Raw genomic sequence first — 20,716 nt, 5'->3', positions numbered from 1 at the left:
ATCTTGCTGATGAGGCGGCAAAACTGGATAACATTTATCAATCGCCATTTTACGTTGCCTGTGCAACTGCTCACTTGCCTGTTCTTCTTCGTTATCTTTATACTGCGTAGCAGCTTGCATTATCGAGATACCCCTTTCTCTCTTATTTCTCTTTGCTAATTTAATTTCTTTCTGTTTGGCTTCTTTACGCCATAGGCGAAAAGAGTCAAACATCGCCGGCCGGGCTTTCTTCTTAAAGAGTCTAACCTCTAGATTATCTAAAATCTCTGTGTCAAAACTACCATATTGGGGCCATTTTAAAACACCATCCTTTCTGGTGTATCGGATCCATACTTCATTATGCGTGATGGGGCCCACGCCGTGTTTCACGTAGAGCTCATAGGTTGGAGTTCCAATCGGAGGAACCGGACACGAATCCTCCAATCAGGAATCCCTATTACAACCAAGACAAAACAAATTTCCAAGTCTGCTAAGACCAGGCATCTTCGCTCTCTAGTCTAGCTTCAAACTTCAAAGGATTATCGAATACGATAGCCTCGTGAATACACGAGTCCCTCGGCTTTGGTACTTGCAAGTTCCAAATCAAAGATCCAAAGGGGATACCCAAACTAAGAACCAAACTAAGGACTGGGAGACGCTCCACTTATACTTAACTGAGGTATCGATGACGTCACCAGAAGACTTGTCTATCGTTTCGCTCTACCAATCATCAAGGGTCCAAAACAGGGCGATAGTCAGGGCAGCAGTCCTTCGTAGCCGTCGGGAAGCGGGGAACCTCGCAGCAAAGACTTTCGGACCACGTCGGCATGCAGGGGTCGATGAAGTGGCGGCCTTCCTCCAGAATTTTCACACGAAGCTCCTCACGAACCTCTGGCTTGGACCGGTACCGCTGATATCGCCCAACGTTGGGCGCCAACTGAAGTACTGGGTTTTTCAGAACCCAGTGGTGCCAGGGAACACACCCTAAGACTTCGAGTTCTTCCTGTTTCAGACTACAGAAACATAGAGTCTTCTAGGTGAAGTCAAAGATCGAGAACTGAAGTACTGGGTTTTTCAGAACCCAGTGGTGCCAGGGAACACACCCTAAGACTTTGAGTTCTTCCTGTTTCAGACTACAGAAACACAGAGTCTTCTAGGTGAAGTCAAAGATCGAGTTTATTGGCTGCAGCCAGTAACAGGTATCCTAGAGGTACAACATGGTGTATATTCTCAGGAGACTGCTCAATCTTACAAAGCCAGTCCTTCAGACTTGTTTTTGGCTTTAGTCACCGGCCTATGTGAGGGCAATCACAAAATGGCTGTCGTTCACAAAATGGAACCCGAGGGTTCAGGACGGAACCTCTGGTTTCAGGGTGAAGTCGTCACTCGAATATGACGAAAATGCTTGTGCATAGTATACTAGCCATTCTCGGTCTGCTGATATCAAAATCGTCATGATACAACGATGTTTATAACACGGGTCCAGAATTTTCAGTACCACACAAGCAGTACCCATACACTGATCCATTTACTCAGGCACTACCCATGCAGTCATGCAATGAACCAGGCACCACCCATGCACTCATCCCTTCAATGAGGTGCTATTATATTTTATTTTTATTTGAAAAGTTTTATATAATGCTGGCTAGACCCAGAGGTATCAGATCACTTTACATGAGATAGGACATTGCATCAGAACATTGTTACATAGTTACATCAGTTACAGTTGCAGTTGGAGTTACCAGTAAATGCTTGGGAGAAAAACGTGGCTTACACAATAATATAGGAAATTAGCGAGTAGCATATCCAAGACACACGTCATATGGGGAATGGAAGATAGTGGGGGAAAGGTAAACGGGGAGAGGAAAGCAGACAGAGTCAGATAGATTTGAAGGGTGAAAGTACTCCATGGGGAATAAAGCAGTCAAAGTAGTCAAAGAGAGAGACAGATAAAACCATGGAGAACCGTGAAAAACAATGTCTGATGTCCGGCTGGGTAGGTGACGGCCGATGGGGTGACCCAGAGCCAGACTCAGCTATAGCTGTATAGGACAGCTCCACAAGGCAGCGGCCAAGGGTACTTGGGTTCCATGGTAAGTACAAACAGTTTTAGTTTCAGCCCGTGGGGCATCGTCATAATTCCATAGAAGGCATCAGCCCAGGTGTTACTGGACAGCGCCGTCCGCCTTGTCCTCCATCTTGTGTTGCGTTGTTTGCTGGAAAAAATGGAGGTCGGCGGCATCACGTGCACTTCTTTTGGCAACAGGCGTGTTCTCAGCTCCCAGGTGCCATCTTAGCATTTTCATTGGCAGGGATGTCACGGCTCATTTCTGAGCGATGTACGATCGGAGCAGGGCGATATTGATCTTCAGGTGATCTACCTGCAATCTGGTTGCGGGATCATTCTTCTGGGTGGGATAACAGTGTGACGGCATGTCGCTCAGGAAGCTGGTAAGAGGGTTCATCAAGGAGCATCAACTCCAAGCGGCAATGCTGAGGGCTGGCTCCTCCTCCATTCCTTTGTCTAGTGTCTTCCTCTCTGCACAGTACCAGTTCACTCTGTAATGAGGACTTTAGTGTGTTTGTGCTCACTCAGCTGCCATCTTAAGGTCAGGCAGGACCATTGATCAGCCAGTGCATCTAGTTCCCTTGTTACTCACTAGTATCCTGGCTACAGTCCCCGCTTTATATTTCGGCACCACTGTGTCTCTCCATTCACTGGGCCTCGTGCTGTGCCAAGCACCTCCTATTTCTGTGGTGTACAGCTGCCATATTAGAGTCAGGCATCTTCGCCCATTGTCCTCAATGTGCTTCCACCTTTCACCCTTCTGTGCTTTATGGCGGGTTTTCAATAGACTGTCCCTGACTCTGCTGCTATCCATGCATCCATCCAATCACCCCAGCACTACTCTTGCACTCATCCACTCACATAGGCAGTACCCATGCACTCATCCAATCAATCAGGCACTACCTGTACACTCATTCAATCACCCAGGCACTATCCATGCACTCACCCAACCACCCAAACACTACCCTTGCACATATCCATATACTCATGAACTATCCTTGCACTCATCCATTCAACCAGACACTACCCTTGCACACATCCAATCACCTAGTCACTACCTTGGCACTCATCCATTCACTCAGGCACTATCGTTGCACTAATCCATTCACTTAGGCACTACCCATGCACTCATTCAATGACCCAGGCACTATCCATGCACTCACCCATTCACCCAGGCACTACCATTGCACTCATATATTCAGCCAGGCACTACCCATGCACTCATCCAATCACCCATGCATTTTCACCTCCAGTGACAGAATCAAATACAGCCACACCACAGAAATCACCTCGACTGACCACACCATTGTACATTTTATCATCACAGATGCCCAGCACACTATCACCAGGTGTCATATCTCCTCCCAGTGCAGCTGTAGCAAGCTCACTGAAACTCAGTGGTCAAGGGCCCTCACCACCTTCCACCCAAGGCCTCAACAGACCTCAACCAGGCTGTCCAGAACGTTGCCGCCTGGGTCACGGTAGCGCTGCCAGAGTCGCCACCACTGAAACCAACAAAGACCAAAAAGACTTGTATACATGCCACCTGATACACCCCTGAACTCAGGACAACAAAGCGAACTGCAACCAACTGGAGAAACACACCACCAAGAGCCCCGCTGACAGAGCAGCTCATAAAACAGCCCCCAGCAAATATCAATGACACATCAAAGAAGCCAAGAAAGTAGCCATCACCACCTGCATCGACTCTGCAGCCAACCACAAAAAGGAACTCTTCATAAAGTCAAAGAATTTCCCAACCCGACAGCCATAGGGAAATCATTCACCCCGCCCAAGAACTCTGAAACACCCTTGCAGACTACTTCCATGGCAAGATCACCAACATCTGCAACAATTTAAACATCCAACCATGCCACCCTCAACCCCTATGCCAAACCATCAATGGATGAACAGTGTGTAGCCTAATGTAAAGTGCTCTAATACCTACGGGTCTAGCCAGCACTATATATAACTCATAATAACGTTCCTCTGAACTTCTGATGGACCTCTGACGTCGCCCCCTGGGCAGTTACCAAAACAGGTTGTACTCACCTCGATGCACGAGCAACCTTGGCGGATGCCCGGTGGAGCTGTCATATGCAGCTAAAGAGGAGTCTGGCCCTGGTTTCACCCCCTCGGCCGCAACCTACCCAGCCGGGCATCTGACATTATTTTCCTCATTTTTCCCATTGTGTATTCCCCCTCCACCTTCCCCTCTTCCTCCCCCTGTGACTCTTTGATTTAAGTGATGTAGCTATGTAACCTGTAACTCGCTGTAACTCATGTAAAGCGCTCTGATACTTCCGGGTCTAGCCAGCGCTATATAAAACTTTTAAAATAAATAAATAATTAGTGAAAAGTCTACACAAGAAATTGCAAAGTTTAACACAGTTTGTTCAGAGAAACCAAACTGTGATTGTATGTGCTGTTGACGCACTCACCACAAAAGCCAAACTCGTAATGTAGTTGTGTACTCACAAACTGAACAGGAGAACAGAGATAAGGGGCAAGAGTTTGCCTTATATTTATCTGTAGAAGAACAGTCTGGTTTGTGTACACAGAAAATTATTTGTAAGTACTTCAATAAGTTAAGAGTAGAATACAATGCAAACTAGAGCAGTATACAACACGCTAGAATTTGCTTCAATTCCACAAGAACTTTGAGATTTAAATGTTTCCGAATCAATTCTTATACAGTGCATAGATCATTTCCAAGCAATAGTTTGTATGGAACCAAAGACTGGGTGATTACCTTCAACAGCTTCAGTAATGTCTTAAAGATAGAGTTGCGTACTTGAAAAATAGGGAAACAGAAAGATTTTGATGAGGCACTTATTATTCTAGTAAATGGTGTCTGTACTAAGACCACAAAAAATATGACAAGAGTTAGTGGATGTAAATAAGGTTTTTACAAAAACATTATACCTGGTAGATAATAATGTTTATTTTACAAATGCCGATGGTGTTCAATATATGACACATATGGAGGATTTATTTTTACCTTCAAGTGGTCAGATTGAAAAGGTGGATCAACTGAGATCAGAAGAAATTTATGAACACTATTGCATCCATGCTCTGCATTCTAAAGAAATCATCAGTGATGCTGTAGATCTCTTTTGAATGAAACAAGCAAAAGGTGCTCTCATGAGTATCTTGGAAAAAACTTTAGGTGCTTGCTGTTTGCCCCAACTGTTTCTCACTGGAGCAGGGGGCTGCTATCTTGACCACCCTGTCTAGATGCCAGCAGGTGAATTCCAGTCAGCACTGAATTATATTTAGAGGATCAAAGATTTTGTCTGTGCATTCCATTTTCTGTTTGAGAGTGATTTGTCTGGACTTTCATATACTAGAGACCACATACTAAAGACAGAAGCCAAGCTTCGAAATTTTTAGGCAAAGGATTTTTAGTAGAATGTTCATGAAAAGGATGAAAACTTAAAGTAAAACTTGATTAACTTGATCCCGTGCCAAAGTAGCACCAACGAATATTGGTATTGGTGTCATGGAGAGCTCGAATATATGTTGAGAAAACAAAGGTGCACCTACTTGGTTTCTGATACTTAGTTGTGCTGAGTATGTGTGGGATGACCTCCTTAACTTTTTGAGAGAAGCAAACTCAATCATTATGGACATCAATGTCAAAACAGCAGGAGAACTTTGCTCCTTGGATCCTGCTAATATTTGTAGATACTTTAACCACAGGTTTCAAGCTATGCTGTCTTTCATCTGCAACAAAAGAAATCCTCCTCTTGGTGAAGTAACCAATTTCTTTTGTTGAAAAGAATACCAAGCAAGATGTCCTCCTCATATTCATATGCTGTTATGGATAAAAGATGCCCTAAAAATTTGGGACAGATAGTGATGAGCCTGTCTTGTCTTTCATAGAACAGTATGTGATGTACACATCCCAAAAGACGGTGGTGAAAGGGTTTGAGACAACAAGTTCTAAGCTTCCAATCTCACAGATGTGGGAAGTACTGTCATTGAAAATACAGATGCAAAGGAAAAATGTATACGAGATGTTAATTTGGATTCCAAAGACCTATGATATCACAAGGAAGAGTGAGAGGAGTATTCTGCAGAAAAGACTATCCAAGAAATTGTACAGACTCAGCCTGAACATGCTTTCCCAAAGGGAAATGGGTTCCTACGAGTGCTGTGACTGTATGAGCTCAGCCAGTTTGTTCTCGAAGTCAAGGGGAATTGTGAGGGTAAGCTTAGGCCTTGCAAGCCTCAAGAACGAAGTCTTGAATTCTTTCACAGAAATGTAGTACATAGCAGAGTTTCACTCACAAAGTAAAGACATTGTGAAATCAATTATGTTGGGTATGTACTATGCAAGAGGAAGTCCACATCGGGAAAACATGTGCCTTTCTGAAATACTTCAACACTACAGATACAAAAGCAATGTAACAGAAAATATAGAAGAAGGACAATATGCTGTGGAGCTCCCTCGCCGAGCTCCAGGGTTGGGGAATACCAAATCTGTATTTATCCCTTGATTACCTACCCATCTGACCCTCCAGACCCATCCAACATTCAAACAATGAATACTTGAGCGTAACTGGAAAAAAAAATTAATCGCATCAACTTACCCCAGGACTCGACGTCGACTTGCCCGGACTTCCTCACACCCTGGACTACTTCCTGGCTCTCGGACCCGGACCGACATCACCACCCGTGATCCGGGCCTCAAAATGGAATCGACTGCTGTGCTGTAGGGTCTTGCTGCTTGAGCCCCAATCCAGTTGACTCGCTGGGGCCGATTCCCAAAACTATATCTCTGGAGTCCCAATGTCGTTGAGCCCGATCCTCCTCTCGCCCTGGCCCTAGTCCTGGCTCACGGACCCACATCGGTATCTCCTCGCATGATTCGTCTCTCGATGAAGACCGGGCTGCGGTGCTGTTGACGCTCAATGCTGGGGTCACGAATCCAGGTAGAGCAAAGGGACCAACACCCAGGCCTCGATCCCCTGAGTCCCTACGACAGCCGCTGACCCGCCGGCGGCCAGGCTGGGTTCATTGGCCATGACTTTCTTGTCCTGATTTGAATTCTGAGTGGACCTTCCCGCTGGCGTGAGGGCTGCCCCGGGGTCCTCCTTTCACCTGGTGTGGGCGCAACGTGACCGGACTGTACAGAGTGGTTGCCTGGAGCTACGGTGGGAGTCGTGCACCACCTTGCCGGTATCTAATGGCACGTAGCGACCCGCCCCCGCAGTCCTGCCGTTTAATACACGCACTTCACTACAGCTGTCTGTGATATCTCGTATCACGGCCGGTTGATCCATGGCTCACCAGTGGACCCGTCAGAACCCTCACATGATCCCGCAAAGGCAAACCATCCCCAAGATGGCCGGTAGACGTGCCTCGTACGTGAGGATGGCCTGCCAGAGCTGCTGAAACTGATGATCAAATGCCGGTGAGGGAGGGGATTCAGATGCAAACCCTCTAACTCTTTTATTTTATATGAAGGTGGCGAGCCCTCCAGTTACCTTTTATTCTCTGGCATTAACATCATTGTACCGAGTGGGGCCTCAAAGTGCCCCTCCCTCTCGTTGCTCGCACGGCCTTGGCCTTTTATCTGTGTCTATTTGTTTCAATCTGCCATCCCATGACCAGGTTGGTTCGGGCTGTGGCTATGCACTAGCTGAAATGACCCCTGAGTACCACTGGCAAGGAAGTCCACTCAGTGGCGCCCCTCTACCTACATAAGAGCTTGGCAAAATGACCCTGATCCCTGCGGTACATCGGTGCCCTAGGTGACCGACATCGTGAGGTTTCCAAGGAAGTCCCTGATTTATTCTGTCCCTGTCTTGCTTGCACCCTCATATTGGGGGTTCCAAAGAAGTCCCTGATTTGTTCGGGCCCTATCTCTCCCCACAGCCTTACACTGTGGGGTGTCCAAGGGAATCCCCGATTTGCTCTATACCTGTCTCTGCTCGCAGCATCTATTTGAAGCCTTGCTCTCTGCAACCTTTTCTGATTTGGAAAAATACGATTCCCTGCCTACATCATGTGACTCACCTGACTGAACGTTGCTGCTTGTACAATTGGCCCATCACAAGAATACCTACTACTACAGGAAAACTGACTCACCTCAAACAATGTCTGGAGACAGTGCCCAATACCTTGGACCCTGCCTCTGGGTCCACAACCTTATTCCTTCGCCCATGAAACCTGAACTTTTCGGAATTTATCCTCAAACAGAATGACCTGTCTATCCAGGGTGTGAATTTATGACTCTCTCCTTAAATCACTCCTGTGACCTTCCTGCCCGCAGTTCCATTTTGTTTTTCCTGCCCCGCCTCCATTCTAAATCCCGCCTACCCACCCCTCTCAATGTTTTTATGCTGTCGCCCTACCCTTTCCTCTTTTCTGTCTCTCTGTTTCAAACTAAGCCCTTCTTCTCCACTTTTCTAACCCCATTCTCCTGCCCCCCTACCCTACCTGCTCTGATCTTACCCCACACATGTGATACTCTCCCCCCTTTCTCTCTCCTATTCCCCCGCCCCTCTTTATGCTCTTCTTCCTTATTACACCTCTACACTACGTTTATTTAATTCTGCACGATCATGTATATTTACTGTCTTGACCCTATAGACATAGAATTTTCTGCCTCACTCTTCATACTGAATTGTTTCTCAACTCACCTCTGCGACTCAACCTGTACCATACACCTACTCATCGTTCCCCGCCTATAGCGATCCTAGCTCTAACAAAATCAGTGGATATCCTGTCCCCTCTGGTATCTTGCACAAGTCTCTCACATACTCTCCTTATCACTCCGCACTTCTCCGACCTTCATACACGCTATTATTGCATCTCTCATTCCTATACTCACCACCCCTCCTGCTGAGACCCTGAAAGAACTTCCCTCCCCCTGCCCCTCTCATATCCTCCCACGCATCACTACTCACCATAATCTCCCTCTGCTATTACCCCCCACATCCTTGCCTACCCTCTCTGTCCACCCCCATTTTTGTTTTTCTTTTCCCCCAATATAGCTTCACCACCATGTCTGACCTCAACACTACCTATACTCCTCCACCACTCAGGATCTAACTAACAATCACCCCATACTCATCAAACATGGTCCCAACTCTTGGACAACTCCATAGCCCCCATCCTCTCTAAAAATGCCAAAAGAACTTCAAACATAAACTCGTCACCTGTCATCCTGAAACCCTCATTGAAGATAACTATCACAGCCTCACATCCCCCATTAAAACTAACCACATTTTCTACACCAACGCCCATCTATATAGAAGAGCACCTTCTTACAACGCCTTCCAGTTTCTAGCTCGATTAAAATCCCTCATGGTCATAAACTCGCCACTTCTCCTTCCTCTATTTTTCCTGGTGAATTAACCATTTCCAGCTACAAAACGGGAAATATCCTGATCCAAGCCTCTGAGAAGCACCTCCTAATCTTCGAACTCCTCTTAAACACTCTGCCCGACTACCCGGCACTTTCTACTCCCCCACCTACATCCCCTCAATCCCAATACCCTGCCGTACCCCCCTCGTCCGCCACTACTCTCAACCCTCTCCAAAATGACAGTCCCCTGGCAAATGCTCCTACCCGGTCAGCCTCACTCGAATCACCCCCTAGCACAATCCAGTTGTACCTCTTCTCACCTGCCCCCCCTCCAGACCCCTCGCCAACTCTCCTCTGCCCCCAGAGACTTACTCCACTCCTCCATGACACTCCTACCCGTAACAACTCACCTTTAATCCTACCCTTCTCTCTTCTCCTGAACCATCCCCCAGCCACCCCCATAATTCACTCCTCCAAACCCCCACATCCCCAATTGTGGTAAATTAAATTTACTTATTACCTCATTTCTGAATTTCTATGCTTAATAAATCAAAATTTCTTGTCAATGCAAAGCGAGGAGTCCGTGGTGCTCAAATGAAGGAGGAGAAGACCAATAACTCGAGTTAAGGGGAGCGCTTCCAGCACCAAGCGGGCACAGGAGCAATCTCTCAAGTCCCTCTCTTGAAGTTGGGGTGTCTTTATTTTCAACAGCAGAATATTTATACAGTCTTGGTCACGAGGCAAAATAGAGGAACAAACAGGTCGTGGCAGATAGAGGAACAAAGATCAGCAAGAGGAGCAGAGTGTGAAGAAATGGGGGCGTGTTTTAGGCTTCGTGAGGGGACTTGCGATGTGAAATAGTCTGACAGTTGGAAAGGGGAGGCTTCCTCATTTGGGGGTTTGTGCTCGTGCTTCATGTCAGAAACATGAACCATCTCTGCGGGGGAGCAGGAACTCATGTACTAGTTTCCCGGACTTGGCAGAAACCACAGAGACAGATGGTGAAAATGAGGAAGGCCAGGTGCAGGGGTGTCGTGCTCGTGCTCGGGGTCTTGGGACACCAAAGGGTGAATTAAAAACAAAATGGTGCTGGCTTTTAATGTGGGCAATTATTAATCGCGCAAAGGGGATCGCGCAAAGGGGCATAATTAGATCGCGCAGAGGCCAGCGAAGGGGCATAATTATAGATTTTATTTCCACATTCCCTCCTTGCCCCAGAGTGTACCTACATTATATCTCAATTTGCATGAGATAATTTATACATTCTTGTAACATGATTCTCTCTGCTGGACAAGTGGTTTAGGAATGCATTTTGCAGCGCATAGACCGCACAGGGCAGGACCACATTGGATGCAAAGGCAGCATCCAGTTATTATCAGGAATATTATACCTGCTGCTGACAGCAGTTGCCATCCCCAGGACGATATTATCTTCCAGAACCAGTCAGACCACGTCCAAGTGCCCGGTTCTTGATGTAAACTTACAGCTATCTTGTGTAATTTTGTTATGGCCGTGTATACAGATGGGGAATTATCAGGAATAAATATACAGCAGCTAGAGCCTATAATTTTACAGGCTCCGCCCCTGTCAGCCAAGATGATGTCAAGGACAAGGCGATTTTGGAGAGTAACCAATCATATGGCAGACTGCTCCTGGGTTAAGCTCCCCAGGGCAGACGCCGTCTGGTTTACAACAGCCTCTAAGGTCCTTGTCAACCTGCGTATAAGCTTGCTGTTCTGTACAGGGCCAACAAAGAAGAAGAACCCTTTGTTAAAATCTGTATACTGTTCCCATGAGGTTTCCGTTTGGTCAACCAAGGAGGTATCGATCGTTCTTTTATGTCTGACATGGGGCACTAGGAGGTCTCGGTGGTAAGTGGATGGGGCCACAAAGACACTGGGTAACAGGAATGCTATATAGCAAGTTCCCCCCCAGTTCAAGGGCAGCTGCACATAGGCCGTTTGGCCACAGATAAAATAAGTATGGCGAGATGCTAGAAATGAGGACTTTCCTCTGTCTTCAAAACTTATAGTGGTATGACAGTCACTGTGTCCTAATGGAACAGAGACATTTTTCTGGATGCACAGGTGTCCTTTTACTGGTGAGACCGAGATGGAAGGGGGACCAGCCTTCTTTTTAGGTTTGGTATTTAACATCTTGTAGGACATGGTCATGTTCCCTTGCTTGTATTCTTCACTTTCTAGGACTGTACCGATCGCCTGAGGATCTCCCTCCTTATTAGGGTAACAGGCAGTATTGAGTACCTTGTTTAAATCCCCCAAAAGCCACCCATTCTTGCATGAATTATTTCCGTCAGGGCAGGAGGTGGGGGTAGTATCGTCAGCTGTTATTAGGGCGAACCAGGCTTCACAAGTTCCATTATAAGAGAATGGGAAAGGAAAAAGAGGCATCCCTCCCTTTTTCTGATGAGGTGGGATGCGGCCACATATCCAACAATGGGTGCTATTACTGGCCTGCTGTGTGTGGTGTAGCATCTGTATGAAGGTATTGTTTCGCAAGGCTAGTCTATGGGCTTGTTCATGAGGGGGTAGGTCGTGATAGGTGTGTTCCTGAGTGCTGTTGGGTGTATGAGAGGTGTGTTGTGTTGGAGAAAAAACAGTGTGGAGAATCCAACCAAGACACGTCATAACTGCCATGAGGAAAAATAATACTGTCAAACATATAATAGGACCATTATGCCGTTTTCTAGAGTTCATTTTTTTTTCTCCCACATAGTCAAGGTGTTAAAATCCATTCCCATGCTCCAACCGCTTCACCACTGGACCAACGCCCAATGGACTTAATTAGCCAGAGTCCGAATGGCAGACTTTAACTTTGATTTGTAATCCTGTTGTGGGGTTAGTTCCAAAGGCAATAAAGATTGTTCAGTCACAATGTCAGTGGGATTGGCAGGGCCATCAGCAACAGTGTCTTTTTGTCCAAAATGTTTCCGGCAGTGGCTTGCGTGGAGCCACCCCTTCCTGCCCTCGACCTTCACTGCTGTCCGTGTTGTTAGTAGTACGAGTCTTGGCTTCTTCCACCTGGGCTGGAGGGGACTGGTCCGGTCGAAGTTCCTCACGAGGACCCAGTCCCCGGGTCGGATGGCGTGTTCTTCCGGGTTGGTTTTGTCAGGGAAGGTGGCAGCAACCTGAGAACGACAAGATTGGAGTGCAGACATCAAGGAAGCCAGGTAGTCAGTCAGCATAGTACTGTCAACATCAGTTATTCTTTTAGGCCTTGGCGTACCCCACATATTTGGTGGTCTGCCAAAGACCACTTCATATGGAGATAAGCCAGTTCTGGAATGGGCTACCATACGCATGTAGAAGAGGGCAACCGGTAAGGCTACCATCCAGTCCACGCCTTTGTCAGTGCATATCTTGGCCAATTTTGTCTTCAAAGTTTGGTTGTGCCTTTCTACTAGACCTGCTGCCTGAGGATGTCTTACACAGTGAAATTTCCAAGTGTACCCTAACAGAAGAGACACTTGCTTCATGAGTTCAGAGGAAAAAGGTTGGCCGTTATCTGAGTAGATGACACGGGGCAACCCATACCTCGGGAAAAACTCTCTAACTAATTGTTTAGCAGTTGTCGTTGCAGTGTAATCTGGGACGGGATAGGCTTCTGTCCATCTGGTCAGAGCACACACTACAACTAGCACATACTTGTGACCTCTACATCTCTCCATCTGGATATAGTCCATCTGGAGAACTTCAAATGGATGGTCAGGGGGTTGGAATCCTCCCTGTTCCAGCTTTGTGCCTTTTCCTGGGTTGAACTGATTACAAATCATGCACGTTTTAACTTTTTGTTTGGCTGCAGCTCTCAAATGTTTGTTGTGCCATATATTCTGTATGCTGTCTAACATTGCTTTTTCTCCCAGATGCGCTGGTCCATGTATGGTGTTTACCATAACCTGTACCATGGCATCCGGTAGAAACCATACTGCTCTTTCAGGTGTCATCCAGCCTTGATCTGTAAGGACCCCTCCTTTTTCCTTCCATTCTAGCAGTTCCTGTGGTGTGGCGTGACTTTGGACATCCTGGATGTCAGAAAAGGGGTCTCGTATTGTATATTGGCGGTGTGGTATACTTAATTCTGTGTTTGCTGCTAACTTGGCTGCACTCTCTGCAGAATCATTCCCTTTTGATATTTCATCTGTTCCTTTTGTGTGCGCTTTACATTTTAGCACTGCGATTTTCTCTGGTAACTGACTGGCCTCTAAGAGGGCAGTGATGAGTGTAGCATGCTGTAATCTGGACCCATGTGATGTGAGAAATCCTCTCTCTTTCCATAATGTACCGAAGTTGTGTACAACTCCAAAGGCATATTGTGAATCAGTGTAGATGTTAACTGACTTTCCTTTTGCTAAGTGACAATCTCGTGTTAGGGCTATGAGTTCTGCTACCTGTGCCGACTGTATCTCTATCTTGTGTGCTTCTACAGTGTCTGTACCATTTGTGACGGCATAGGCTGCTGCTAATTCTCCTGTGGGGAGTCTCATACATGAACCATCAACAAAGAGTGTCATTTCTGCCTTAGCAAGGGGAGTATCTTGTAAATCTGGTCTTGGTTTGGTCACTAAATCAATTATGTCAATACAATCGTGAATTTCTTCAGTAGGAGAGGTCAGTGGCAACAGTGTTGCTGGGTTTAAAATGTTGCAGCGTCTAATCTCAATGTGTGGCTGAAAAAGTGTCATCTCATATCCGGTGAGTCTGGCTATTGTCAGATGCTGTGTTTGTGTTCTGTTTAACAGAAGTTCTACAGCGTGTGGGACCCGAACTATCAGATGATGTCCCAATACAATAGAATCGCTTTGTCTAATAGCTTGTGCAGTAGTTGCTACTGATTTTAGACATGCAGGCAATGCTTGTGCTACTGGATCTAATGTGCTTGAAAAATAACCACATGGTTTATGTTTGTCTGCTTGAAGTTGGGTCAGAACTGATAGTGCTGTACCTGAGTTTTCTGTTACAAATAATGTAAAATCTTTGGTGTAATTAGGTGTTGCCAGCACTGGGGCTTGACACATAGCTTTTTTAAGAGACTGAAAGGCTTGCGTGTGTTCATCTGTCCAGGGCAATTGTGGAGTAGCGCCAGCTTCGAGTGTTGTCAGCTGCACTAACGGTTTGGAAATGAGTGCAAATTGTGGGATCCACTGTCTACAATATGAGGTGAGACCAACAAAAGCTCAAACTTGTTTCTGTGTTGTTGGTTGTGGTATTTGTTGTATGAGTTGGATGCGTTCCTGTGTAAGCTGCCTACCCTCCTTTGACAGCAAGTGCCCTAAGTATGCCACTTGCTGTAAACAAAATTGGAGCTTACCAGGGGAAACTTTATGGCCATTTGCAGCTAGGAATTCTAGTACTAGTAGTGATGCTTCAGCACATGCTACGTCAGATCTGGCCGTAATGAGGATATCATCAACATATTGTAGTATGGCTGTATCCGTGGGCATGTGAACAGTATCTAGTTGTCTTTTTAATGCTTGGCTATATACGCTTGGACTCTCTGTGAAACCTTGAGGAGCTCTTGTGAATTGGAAACTTCGTCCTTGTAAGGAGAAGCCAAAAAGGTATTGACTGTCTGGGTGAATAGGTATGCTAAAGAATGCGTTTTTCAAGTCAATGACTGAAAAATGCGTTGCTTCCGCATCTATGGCTGTGAGTAGGGTGGAGATGTCTGGAACCACAGGGTGTTGTGGAACGACACATTTATTGAGCTCTCTCAAATCCACCACTAGTCTGTAGACAGGTGGCGTTCCTGGTTCCATTTTTTTATGAACTGGTAAAACAGGGGAATTGCAAATGTTAGAAGTTGTTTCCTTAATCACACCTGACTGTATTAGGTCCTGAATAATTAACATTAATGCTTGTTCAGCCTGAGGTGGAATTTTGTATTGCCTTATGCGTGGTAGTTGGGCTCCCTCTTTCAGTTTAACCTTGTGAGGTGTTATTTCCCTACATCCTACTGTGGTGGAATCAGTGGCCCACAGGGTGTGTGGCAAATCTTTCAAACGCTCATCTAATTCTCTACTTGTGTAGTGGCCCTTGAAATCTCGCAGAAACAGTCTGACATCTGTAGGTGAGCAAACAATGACAGCTCCTAATTCTTTCAATGTTTTCATACCAAGCAAGTTTTCTGGACATGATTTTGTCAATATAAGATCTGTAGTTGTCATGAGGGGACCAACCTGCAAGGGCAGTGGCTTTGACGTGACGTTTGTCACAGGTTGTCCCGAGAAACCCAGAGAAATACTTTTTGAACCCGAGAGAGGAGCCTCTGAGACCTCTTGATGGCTTATTGTTGTTTTACTGGCCCCAGTGTCTAGTAGAAACTTCCTATCCTCCCCAAGAAGTCAGACCTCTATAAATGGACCTGTCTGATCTACTGGAATGGGGATTAGGGGCAGTTTGTCATCTTCTCTTTCTGGGCAACATCATGAGAAATCTGGGTAATATTCAGTGTAGGCGCTGTCTATAATATTCATAGAACTTCCGCAAACGGTTCGATGTACAGATTGAAAAGGAGGGGGGAAAGCGGGCAGCCCTGTCTAGTGCCTCTCGAAATCCCGAGTGATTCAGACAATGTACCATTTATTAAGAGCCGTGCAGATGGTGAGTTGTACAAAAGTTCTATTGTGTGACAAAATTTCTCCCCAAGGTTAAACTTCTTTAGTACGTCGTTGAGATAGGGCCAATTTACCCTATCAAAGGCTTTAGCCGCGTCTAGGGTGAGAGTTGCCAGCGGGAGGAAAAAGGTGAAGCGATGTCAATTGCCCCCACTAGGTCGTACGTTCGATCGGAAAGCTGACGACCTTTAACGAATCCCTTCTGGTCCTGGTGTATGATTTCCCCCACTACTGAACCCAATCTAGATGATAAGATAGAAGCAAATATCTTGTAATCGCTGTTCAGTAGTGATATTGGGCGATATGACCCACATAGGGTTGGGTCTTTGCCGGGTTTGGGAATCAATACTATAGTGGCCTCGCTCCATGATCGAGGGGGATTGCACCCATCTCTCAAGATACCATTAAAAAGGGCCGTTAAAGTAGGGACAATGGCGTCAGCCAAGACTCGATACAGTTCTTCAGGGAGTCGGTCAGGGCCTGCAGCTTTACCGTATTTAAGTGACGAAATGACCTTCCTTACTTCTGTTTCGGAGATATCCATCTCAATCGCCTCGCTTTGTGCAGGCGAAAGGGATGGTAAGGGTATCTGATTTAGCCATGTATCCCTTGCCTGTTGGTTATCAAGGATGTCTTCCCTGTATATTTCCTCAAAAAACTTCCTGAAGGCTGTACTAATTTCTTGGTTTGATGTCCTGAGCTCACTTTCCCCCTCAGCCTTGATCCCTCTTATATGATTTTTGGCTTGATCAGCTCTAACCCTCCGAACCAAGATCTTACCCGCTGTTTCCCCGAATTCAAAATTTGATATTTTGCTCGCCTCCCATCTCTTTGATACCCTCTCTTGTAAAATATTTTTTAGCTGATTTCTCAGACCAAACATAACTTTTTGATCTTGTAGTGACCCAATTGAAGCCTCAAGTCTCTGTTCAATTATCTCTAGTTCCTGTTCAAGGTTCTGGATTTTCGATATATAGATTGTTCTCAAGTAGGAGGCTCTATTTGTGATACAACCTCTGCCTTTAAAGTCTCCCAGACCATATCAAGAGAGGCCGAGCACAAATTAATATCTAAGAACATCCTAGTTTCGGACTTGAAATGTGTCACTTCCTCCGGGTCCAATAAGATGGTTCGGTCAAATGACCAAGAGGGGTGTTTATTTTGATCTTGAAGTTTTAGTATAAATAAAAGAGCTGAATGGTCCGATAGATGGGAGGGTATATACTTAATAGTAGATATAGAGTTTTGAAGGCAGTAAGTAAACAGGGCAAAGTCTATTCTTGACGTGTGTTTATATTTTAGATTTCTATACGATATCCCTGGTTTGGTGCCGGCTTTTTCTCTAAATAGATCTGCCAAACCTATTTGCTCCATTATCCCTTTAAGGGACTGTCTGGCTTTCGAAGGAGGTTGACTTCTATATTGACTTCTATATCTGCTGTGGTTAGTGGATTTATCTAGTTTTGGATTCAAAATAACATTAAAGTCCCCTGTCCATATTATGGGGTCCGAGGTGGTTATTAAGTTGTTGCTAACTATTTCTAAGAAGGATGGATCATCTATATTAGGGCCATAATATCCGACTAGATTACACACCCACCCGTGTATAGACAGCTTAACTAGAAGCCATCTTCCACTATTGTCCTCATTGAAATTAAGGATCCGCGCATTTGCTGATTTTTTGCAAATTAAGAGGATGCCTCTTATGTTGGCGTTGTGGTCGGTGCTAATGAATTTGTCTATCCACTTTTGTTTTTTTAGTATTGAATGGGCCTCACTTTTTAAAAGATGTGATTCTTGGATGACAATGATCTGCGCCGGAGAGTCTCGCAGATATTGTAGAATGCGTTCTCTTCTCCCTCGCACCTGCAGACCTTTAACATTCCAAGATAGGAACTGAACTGAGGTCATCGTTCCTCCCTAGTGTACACTTCCCTACTACACATTTTAATGGTGTTGCCTTTATTAACTTTGTTTGTCTTGGCTATGGCAGTTGGACTGTTTAAAAAAAGAACCTGTTTTGAAGGACCAAACTTCTGAGGATATTTTTGAATTTTTGGGTTCCCCCCCCCTGCTCCCAGCTCCCCCTCCCCCTCCCCTTGGAAAACCCCACCATACTTACTCCGGCCAGATGTAAGGCCAGCTTCGCGCCAAACTGCGCCTTTAAGAGAAAAAACTAAAAAATTACCTGTGCATTATCTTGTGGATTATCTTGTGCAGAAGCTTACATATATTCTCCTACCGCTTTCCCCTTCTAATTTTTTATTTATTTTTTTATTTAATTTTCCGGTTTATTATTTTTTTTGTATTCCTTCCCGGAACTTCCTGAGATTTCCTGAGATTTCTCAATGACTCATATAGCCCTATAAATCGCCCCTATATAGTGTGTTCTCTCAAACTGTATTCAACAACAGAATCAGGTGAAAAGGAAGTAAACAAGGGGAATATAAAGGAGAGAATAATAGAGGATGGAGACTTGATAGGGACTTAGTGATTCTGATCATTTAGAGTTGCCCTGGGAGTGATTTCGAATGGATTCCAGAAGCTCATCTGCCTCATAAGGTGATCTGACATTATGCATCTTGTTATTATACATGACGCGCAGAAAAGCCGGGAACCTCATCTGAACTGTTGCACCAGACGCTCTAAATTTATCCATCTTCTGGCCCAACTCCCACTTCCTATCAAGCGTAGTCTTGGATAGATCAGAGCGGATTTCAAAGGGGAAATCAGGGCTTTTTGTAGTTTTAAGTTTAAGTGCAATGTTGAGTATTTTCTCTTTTAGAGCATACGCCAAAAAGTTGACGAGAATTTTCCTGGGTTTAGTCCTGCCTGCGTTAAGTCGGAATGGGTCACGATGGATTCTCTGTATGTCTTTTTCCAACGCCTCTGCTGACTCCTCGAGGTCTAAAGATTCCTTCAATAGATTCACTATGAAGCTCTTGAGGTCTCCTCCTTCCTTTCCCTCCGGGATCTTTAGAAGACGCAAGTTATTTCTGCGTGAGTAGTTCTCTAAGGATTCCACTCTTTCTTTCATCGCGTCCCCTTCCCTCCGTAGGTTTTGAATTTTCAACTCAGCTGTATCTAAGTTGGCTTTCATTCCTCCCACCGCGCTCTCCAATGCCTCTGTTCTTTCCCCCAAGCCATCTACTTTCCTCTCCAATGCTTCAAAAGATGATCGAATATCGTTCTGATTTGTCTTGGACACCAGAAAATCATTACGGATCTCTTCTCTCATTGAGGCAATTGAAGCTGCCAGGGCCACCAATGCGGACTCGGTATTAGTGGGAGTCTTATGACTGTCTCCTTCTTCCTCTTCTTTGTCTCTCCCTACTAAATTTTGTGGGAAGCCTGTGGGTATTGAAGCTTGCACCTCACCCTCCTCTTCCAAAGTGTTTGCTGATACAGTCAGTGGTAATGGGGACAGTAGATCAGCCATATCGGTATCAGGAAATCTGGTAGGATTGAAAATAATCGGGTCGATATCTGTAGTAGACAGGCTGACAGAGGGGGTATCAATACTGGGACTCTCGACCGGACTGCTAGCTGGAATCAAGTCTAAAACCTGAGGCAACACTTTGAAAAAAGAGCGTAAGGAGGGAGTTATTTTTCCAGCACTTCTAGTTGAATTCAAAGCCTTGCACCCTCCTTGAAGACCAGTTTTAGCACTTTTTTTGCTTCTTTTCCCTTTGACTTCCGGCTTGGACTTCTGGTTTGGCTTTTCTTTTATTAAGGCTGTGAGGCTAGAAATAGAGGGCTTGCTTGTTACAAGGGTGGAGGCAGAGGCAGAGGGCTCAATTGCTGCCACTATCCCTGAAGCAGAGGTTTCTGGTAGTTGTAGTATTTGCTTACTGACCCTTTGTATCTCTTCTAGATTTTTAATTACACTTTTAAGACTTTTCGCCCTCCCTCGGGAGATCTCCTTGTCCTTCTCACCCCTCTTGTCCTTGTTCACAGGACCCCCAGGGCACGCAGTGGCCTCCACCTGACACCCTTCTCTAATGAGAGAATCTAACTCCCTTTCAGTCGTGCCCCCTGTTCGCGTCTGCTTTTTGTCTGTATTATTGGATTCAGTCTGCTTCTGCGGTAGCTGAGCCTCTGCTCCCCCAGAACCAGCACAGCCCAACCTACCTCTCAGCAGACCCCGCGCCCGCGCCGAGCGTCCCCGGCGAAGCTCCACGGCTGCTCTGTGCCACGGGCCCTGAAGAGCTGCCGGAAGGTAGCAAAGCGTAACACATCCGAGGTAGAACGGGGAAAAACACCGACAATCTCCAACCTCCAGCCTCGCAGTACGGTCCGGTCCGGGTCCAGGATTGCCAACAACGAGATTCAGTACTGTAACAGGGGCTTAGTGAGAGAGCGAGCTCCCGCATATCAGACTTCAACAGAGCAACAGGTCGGAAACAGGGAGAGGCGATTCCGTGGTGCGGAGCTTTCGGCGTCTAGCGCGCGCACCGCACTAGCCTGCGGCCGCCATGTTCTCCGTTGTGGTTCAATTCTGCTCAGTGGTCTCCCTTTCCCATTCTCTGACAGCGGGTGTCACAACTCAATGGGGATACATTTTTACAATATGGCAGCAATGTCATTATCTTATTGTATGTGAGTATGCAGGCACACTACTGTTATGTGCGGCTTTCATTAGAGGCCATTAGCATTGAACAGAGGATTAAACAATCTGGTAGTCCCTGTTCTTTTGTGACAGCAGTGAAAAACCAAC

Source organism: Lissotriton helveticus, chromosome 6 (assembly GCF_964261635.1).
Source record: "Lissotriton helveticus chromosome 6, aLisHel1.1, whole genome shotgun sequence".
In the NCBI taxonomy this organism is placed as follows: domain Eukaryota; kingdom Metazoa; phylum Chordata; class Amphibia; order Caudata; family Salamandridae; genus Lissotriton; species Lissotriton helveticus.
This window is presented reverse-complemented; position numbering follows the sequence as displayed.